The sequence below is a fragment of the Cicer arietinum genome, chromosome 6 (assembly GCF_000331145.2).
Source record: "Cicer arietinum cultivar CDC Frontier isolate Library 1 chromosome 6, Cicar.CDCFrontier_v2.0, whole genome shotgun sequence".
In the NCBI taxonomy this organism is placed as follows: Eukaryota; Viridiplantae; Streptophyta; class Magnoliopsida; order Fabales; family Fabaceae; genus Cicer; species Cicer arietinum.
Window position 1 is genome coordinate 57,882,141 of NC_021165.2, and position 7,855 is coordinate 57,889,995.

Here is a 7,855-nt window from a genome sequence, read left to right on the forward strand (position 1 = left end):
AAAAAACACATCTAATTAAATTTTAAAAAAAGTTGATTTTTAATCTATTCATTTATAAAAATAAATTTTAAAGTTATTAAAATATATAATTTGTATTGTGCAAATCAGGGATTAAAATGTCATTTTTAATTTATTTGTGAATATGAGATTTAGAACCATCAAATTGTCACAATTTGTGTTCTAATAACTCAAAGATTAAAAAGATGTCACATCTAGTTAATTTTTAATGAAATATTTGTTTGTTTTTTTTAATTTTAATTTTATAACTTTTTTTTTAGAAAAATAAAATAAAATTGATACTACATATTAAATAAGTTTAAACGATTCTTTTTTTGAAATAAAATAGTGAAAAGAAAAATATATAGACTTGTAACTTAATCTATTAAATAAAAAAATAAAAAAAGATTTTAATACTAATTATAAATGTAACCCTCTTTTAAACTATTTTTTCTAAAATTTAATAAATGAAGAAATAAAATTCATGTTTAAAACTAAATAGCATAAACCAAAAAAAACTACTATAACTTAAAATAAATGATATTTATCACCTTTTAATTATGTCCATCATTAAAATAGAATTATTATAATTAAAAGAAATAAATACTGAAAATAGAGAAACTAAAAAAGGGTCATCCACCACACAAATATATTATTAAATCAATCCATAGTCACTAGAATGGGATGGAATACAAACTAACAAACAGTTGGCGTGCGTGAAATGTGTACAGCGTATCAGCCTAGCAGGATAAACATAGATTCAAAATACAGAAGCAGAAACAGATTTAGTACAAAACTAATCCAATTACACATCAAAAATCTCAACCAAAACTCTATTCATACACATCAAAAACAAAAATTCAATTTTCAATAATATACAACAGCAAACTTATGAATGAGGGAAATACCCTTTTTCCGTGGCGTGGTGGTGGGTTGATTATCGTCAGCTGTCGCTTGTTGTTAGTGATCGAGTATGTTTAAGGTTAAGGTTATGGGTTGATGGGAAGAAGTATGATGGCAGATATTATCCCCAATTTTATCTGATTTCTCTCTCTCCTTATTGAAATTTTGTTTCAATATATAGACTATTTTATAGAAATGAAAAGGTTTTTAAAAATATACTAATACTAGTCATGTTATTATATTGACAAAATTAGATTACAGATTTTTTATTTTATTTACGTGTAATATTTATGTCTTTTTTTTCTTCATTACTTATCCTTTAAAATATTTATAAAATTGTCTTTTATTTTTATTTCTCTCATTTAAATCTTTTACTTTTTAATATATTTACAAAATTATTTTTAAAAAATTTTGATGTGTCATAAAAAGAATGTTCGACAAAATCCATATAAAATTATTATTAATAATTTTATTTTAATATTAATAAAAAATGATAAAAATAAAAAAAAAAAAACGAGTAAAAAGATGATGAAAATAATAAATATTGATATTTTTTTTACGTTTCAAAATCCTAACAATCAATTTGGATTTTTTTTTTTTTGTTTTTTATTGAAAAAAATAATGCTTTCTGAACTTTACGCTTAACGTTTTGTTTTCAACAATGCCTCATTAATTATGAAGAAACAGGATGGGATGGGAGTCACCCAAATGAACAAGAGAATCCAAGTTTGGAGAAATTTCTTTCAACAAACACAATTAGGATACAAGTGGGCCTGCTTAGCTAAAGAGTGAAGTCATTGAAACATAAAATGGAACACATTGAAATATAAATATAAAATGTGATTTATCTGTATTTTATATAATATTTGTATTTAATTTTGTGTTCTAGTGATATTATTGTTAACTAAATCATGTGTCACTCAACGTTTTTTTTTAAACAAATTTAAAGATATAAAACATAAAAGAGAGGAAGAAAAGTTAAAGAATAACCTTGTAAATATTTTAAATAATCAATAATAAGTTTAGAAAACATTTAAAAAAAAATGACCAAATAAAAAAATAAATAATAAAAGATTTAAGTATTACACGTAAATAAGATAAATAACTTATTTTGTATTTATTTTATAATATTTTATAGATGATATATTCAATGTATTCAATTAATTATTTTTTAATATATTAATAATTAAATATTTTATTAAAGAAAAAAGAAGAATGGAAGACTAACCCAATCGAATAAGTAATATTAAATTTAATTTTTAAGCTAAGATTTAAGAAATAGAGAAGAAAAAAACCGGGGGATTGAAAATTGTGATTTTATCAAAAAAAATTGATTTTTTTTTTAATTTAATAGTGCCAATTGATTTTTTAAATCAATATTTTTTTTATTTTTATATTTTTATTAAATTTAATTTTTAAGCTAAGATTTAAGAAATAGGGAAGAAAAAAACTGGGGGATTGAAAATTGTGATTTTATCAAAAAAATTGATTTTTTTATTTAATAGTGCCAATTGATTTTTTAAATCAATATTTATTTTTTTTATTTTTTGTTAATTTATATTATTTAAAAGTATTGATAAAAGTAAGAAATGAGAGGGCTCAATATACTGTCTACAACATCATAAAAAATGAAGAAACAAAATAGAAAAAAACCTAAAATTAAAAAAAAAAGTATGGAAGTAAGAAGATTGATTTTCTTTTTTATTAAAAAGAACGACATTTATTGATTTAAATTGTAAAATATATCGATCTGATATAAATTTTAATTTGTTAAAAACAAAAATGATAATATACGAACAAATTCAGATCACTCAAATTAATAGTGTTATACGACAACATAGCAAAAAAAAAAGATAAAATAAATACAAATATCACAAAATTCAAGTGATCGAAATAACTATACATTCAGATATGTAACATTGACGACACCAAAATTATTAATTGAAATATATAATGAATCAAAGCTACTATATGGATCTGAACTAAATCAAATATCATACCAAGACAAAAAAATTAAAGGAAATAAGGATAATTAATTATTTAAATAATAAGTCACTATTTAAATTCATTTAATACATCCATTTCATATATATTTTATGGTGACATACTTTTTCGAAAATTTAAGATATTTGTACCCAACATATATTTTTCTTATTTTTTATTCAATGTCATTTATTTGTATTTCAAATTTTTTATTTAATATAGAACACATTAAATGGTAGAAATACTAATCATGTATTAGATCTATGAGAGATATAAAGTTGGTTTAGTGGTTGAGAAAGACGGACGGAGTGTTGCTCAAAATCTATAAATATACGTGTTTATCAAATAGTAGTATAATAAATCCACACAAATTAATTTTACAATTATCAAACTATTAAAATTTATATTATTTAAACGAATAAAAAGTATTGTTAATCATTCAAAACATGTAAATAAAATAATAAGTTAATTTAATTGAAATAAACAATAAGAATTGAAAATAAAACTAAAATTAATATATGACATAATAAAAAATTATCTCAATCGCAAGAACTATAAAAAATTCTTTAAAAAAGTTTAATTACTCAATGATAGTAAATAAAATTAATAGTATAAATGTTTATTAAATTATGAGATAAGAAATAAAACTCTAAAATAATATGAATTATTGTTATTAAATCTGTGACACTTTACTCTAACTTCAAACACTTCAAAATCTCTTAAGTGTAAATTTTCTATTGTGTTAATCTCTCAAATTCTCCTTAAGTGTAAATTTTATTTTGTGTAAATCTCTCAAATTCTCCCGCACGACTCTTCTTTACTAATTCTTTAGCATGCCATATATATCAATGTGATGTGATTCATGTGAAGCTAGTTTTTCCTATTATTATGATGACCTTATCTCTTTGAGCACGCTTGGTAATAGCAAACAAAGCTTTTGATTCTATTTTTATGGCCAATTACTTAATCTTTTATACACTCGGCCAACTAACTCCAAATATATAGTAATTTATATTATATATTAATTTTAATTAAACATTACACAAATATTAGACTTGAATCTTGTATATTTTTACTTCTAAAAATAAAAAGTTTTCATCAATTTGGAGTAGTTTTCCATTTATAATTAATTTTACAAAAGTAAGAAATAGACAAAGATAAGTTAGAATTAAAATTATCAAATAAAATATAATAAAAGATAAATATTCTATTAAAATTCTATAAAATATAGATTATCATATAGTAATGAAGAAATCAATTGTTCAACTCTTACCTACAATATAATTTAACCATTACTAATTATACTCACAAATAATATTAAATGTTTTAAAAAAACGTACTAGGTCCACATGGCGTTCTGTAGAGAATTGTTAATAAAATATTTGTGTAGTATGATGAATGTTAAATCATTGCAATTATATATAATATAGTATAGATAGATAGATATAGATATCCGATAATCAAATTAGTACACCGACATTGTTATGACTCTATTAAAAAATTAATTAATAATTATTAAATTAACAAAACTAGGTCATTGGTCCAGTTGGGTATGTGGGTTGACCGTCTCATTCTAGCTAGTCTGCATAAATCTACACATTAAATATATCAAATTTAATAATGCAACATAAGTTTAAATAACTATTTATAGTAGAAATGAAATATATATTTTTAAATCCAATTAAAATCAATTTTGGTAGTTATTCATCAAAAATCAATTTTGGTAGTTATTCATCAAAAATCAATTTTTATTAAAACTATCTAAACATTATGAATTGATTAGAATCACTTTTATATAAATATAATTAAACATTAATTAAAATATATTCAACTCATTTAATCAAAATCAATTATATCAATATTAATTGTACAAAAATTAATTGTAACTAGCATATAACCAAACACATGTTAAGACAATCTTTCTATATTTTGTTCAATGATCAAAATCAACTATATATCAAATAAATTCTAACTAATGCATAACCAAACACATGTTAAGACTATATTTTGTTCAATGAACGTGCCTTAGGAACTAGGGCACACTTTAGCATTTGTAAAAAAAAAAAATATAGATGGAACATTTGTGCATAATATAGATTGATCATTTGTGCATATTAGGAACTAGGGCACAGTTTTATTATTTATCATTTTTTTTTAAATAAGTCATTTGTATTTTGAAAAACTTACAATTTAATCATTAAGTCGTTCTCTATTATAAAACTGAAGATGTGTAAAAACAAATGTCCAATTTGGCACCCAAAAAAACTTGGTTTCCAACATAAAATTGATCATACATCTAGACTTCATCATCTCCCCCTCTTTAAAACCTTGTTTTTAGTTTTTCCCAAATCATAAAACCTAAAAACAAAATCAATTAAATTTTTGCAGTGTAATATTTTGAATCTGACAAGTTTTTCGAATTTAAGAAGTCATGACAAGTCTATGTTCATTTCGAGTGGTTGAATAATTCGTTACTAAATTGTTATTGTACAATAAAAGATATTGTATGAACGATTACCAAAGGTGAGTTTTTAGGGTTTTGTGCATTTATGGATTTTGAATTTTTGTGTTTATAGGTTTTGGACATTTTTGGATGTTGTTGGGTTGTTGCTAGGTTGAAGGACCAAAATACGACAATGCATTCTATTTGAGGGTCAAAACTGTTACAAATAAGTCAAATTTGAGGGACCACATTAATTGGTCATTAAAGATGTTATTGACACATCACTTAGCGCACACATAATTTTTTAAAAACTAAAACTAAAAAAATAGTTAGAAATTTTTATTTAAATATCTTTTTTATTTTTTAACTTTGTACCAAACTGCTACATCTTATTTCTAGAGATCGCTTCCCTGGTCTGCGATCATGGGAAGAATTTTTTTTTTTTTTTATTTTTTTTATTTTTTATGTGTGGCATTAGGAGTTCGCGTTAATAAAATAAAATATTTTTAAAAAAACAAAATACTATAAATAAAATGCATTGAATTGAAGAAAAAAATGATATTAAATAGATGCATCAAAATAAACAACTTGTTATATTATTTTAACAACTTCATCATGTTTTGTAGATAAATTTATATTATTATAACATCTCTCTCTTATTTTGCAAATAAATTAGTTATTTAATTTTATTTTGTTAACAACTTTCTCCCTCTTATTTTTTTTCTCCGAATCTAATAAATAAAAATTAATAAAAATAAATATAATTATAATTAAAAATAGTAAATTATAGTAATAACATGCAATAAAATACATTAAATAGAAGAAAAAAAAATACATCAACTTGAAAAACAATATATGCTTGATCCTACTTTGCAAACAGCAACATCATTCATTTAAATTTGATGTATCTTTTTTTTCAATTTAATTTTATAGATAAATTTATATTATTATAATAATTTTTTCCTATTTTCTAGATAAATAAGCCATTTAATTTTAGTTTGTTAACAACTTCCTCCTATTTTTTCTCCGGATCTAATAAATAAAAATTAATAAAAATAATTATAATTAAAAATAGTAAATTATATTAATATTAATATAAAAATTTGAAGTTTTTTTTTTCAATTTGTGATATTTTTCTCTCTTTAATTTAATGTATTTTGTTTGTTCAGTTTAATTAATTTTATTTTATTAATATAATTTACTTTATTATTAGATGTTTATTGATTTTTATTTATTTGATCTCGAGAAAAAAATATTAAGAAGTCGTTAATAAAATATAATTAAGTTGTTAATTTATCTACAAAATAGAAGACAATTATTAAAATAATATAAATTAATCTACAAAATAGATGAGAGTTGTTAACATAATATAACACTTATTTGTTTAGGCACATCTAGTCAACCACATTTTTTTCTTCAATTTAATGTATTTTATTTTAATTTATTAATAATATTTTGTTTTTAAAATATTTTTATCATTTTTATTTTATTAAAAAACAATTTTCTAATTGCAAAAATGAATAAAAAAAATAAAATTAAAATTAGGCCCCCTACATGATCGCACCTTGAAGATGCGACCTTTTATCAAGTTGTTAAAAATTTTCTCGCTATTTGGAGATGCAATCATTAATTGATTTTCAAAAGTAGAACATTTTAGTATTTTTTTTTAAGGTGTAACAGTTTGGTATATAATTTAAAATAAAAAAAAAGATATTTAAATAAAAATTTCAAAAAGTTAAGTTAAAAAAATTTCAAAATATAAAAGATTTATTTAAAATAAAAAAGTGTAAGACTAAACTGTTATAAATAAATAAAATACCAAAATATAATTTGACCTAAAATAAAAAAGACACGTGAAATTTCTTTTAACCAGAGAAATAATGAAAAGTTGGTAAAAAGAAAAGAAAAAATAAGGAAAGAGTCAACTGGTAACTAGCAGTCCTTTTCAGGAACTATGAAAGATTAGATAGGATAAGTTCCCTGACGTGGCGCCACATATCACGTACATCAACACTCTGTCAAACGGAATCGAAGTACTTTTTGGTAGAAAATAAAATATAAATGATATTTATTAACAGTACATTTTCTGATTTTTTTTTACTGATATATCTCCTTTTTCAAACTTTTTGAACCAAAATATTTACTTTTGTAATTTATATACTAAAATGTTTTATTTTTTGGACTATTTGGAGGTCGTGATCTGGGGGTGTGACCAGCTAAACGAACATTTTTTTTTCTTTAGTAGGAGGTCTTTGGCTGGGGATGCGACCTCCCAAAGAATTTTTTTAAAAAAATTTAATTTATTTTCAGTTTTATGTAATTGTTAATATTTTAATAAATAATTAAATTAATAAGTAATTATATTAAATAATACATTTATAATTAATAATAATAATAATAATACTACATTAATAAATAAAAATAAAAATAATTATTATTATTAATTATTGTTATTATTATTAAAAATTGTTATAATTAAAAATTATTAAAATTAAAATAGTAAATTGAATTATAAATTTCAAAGAAAAT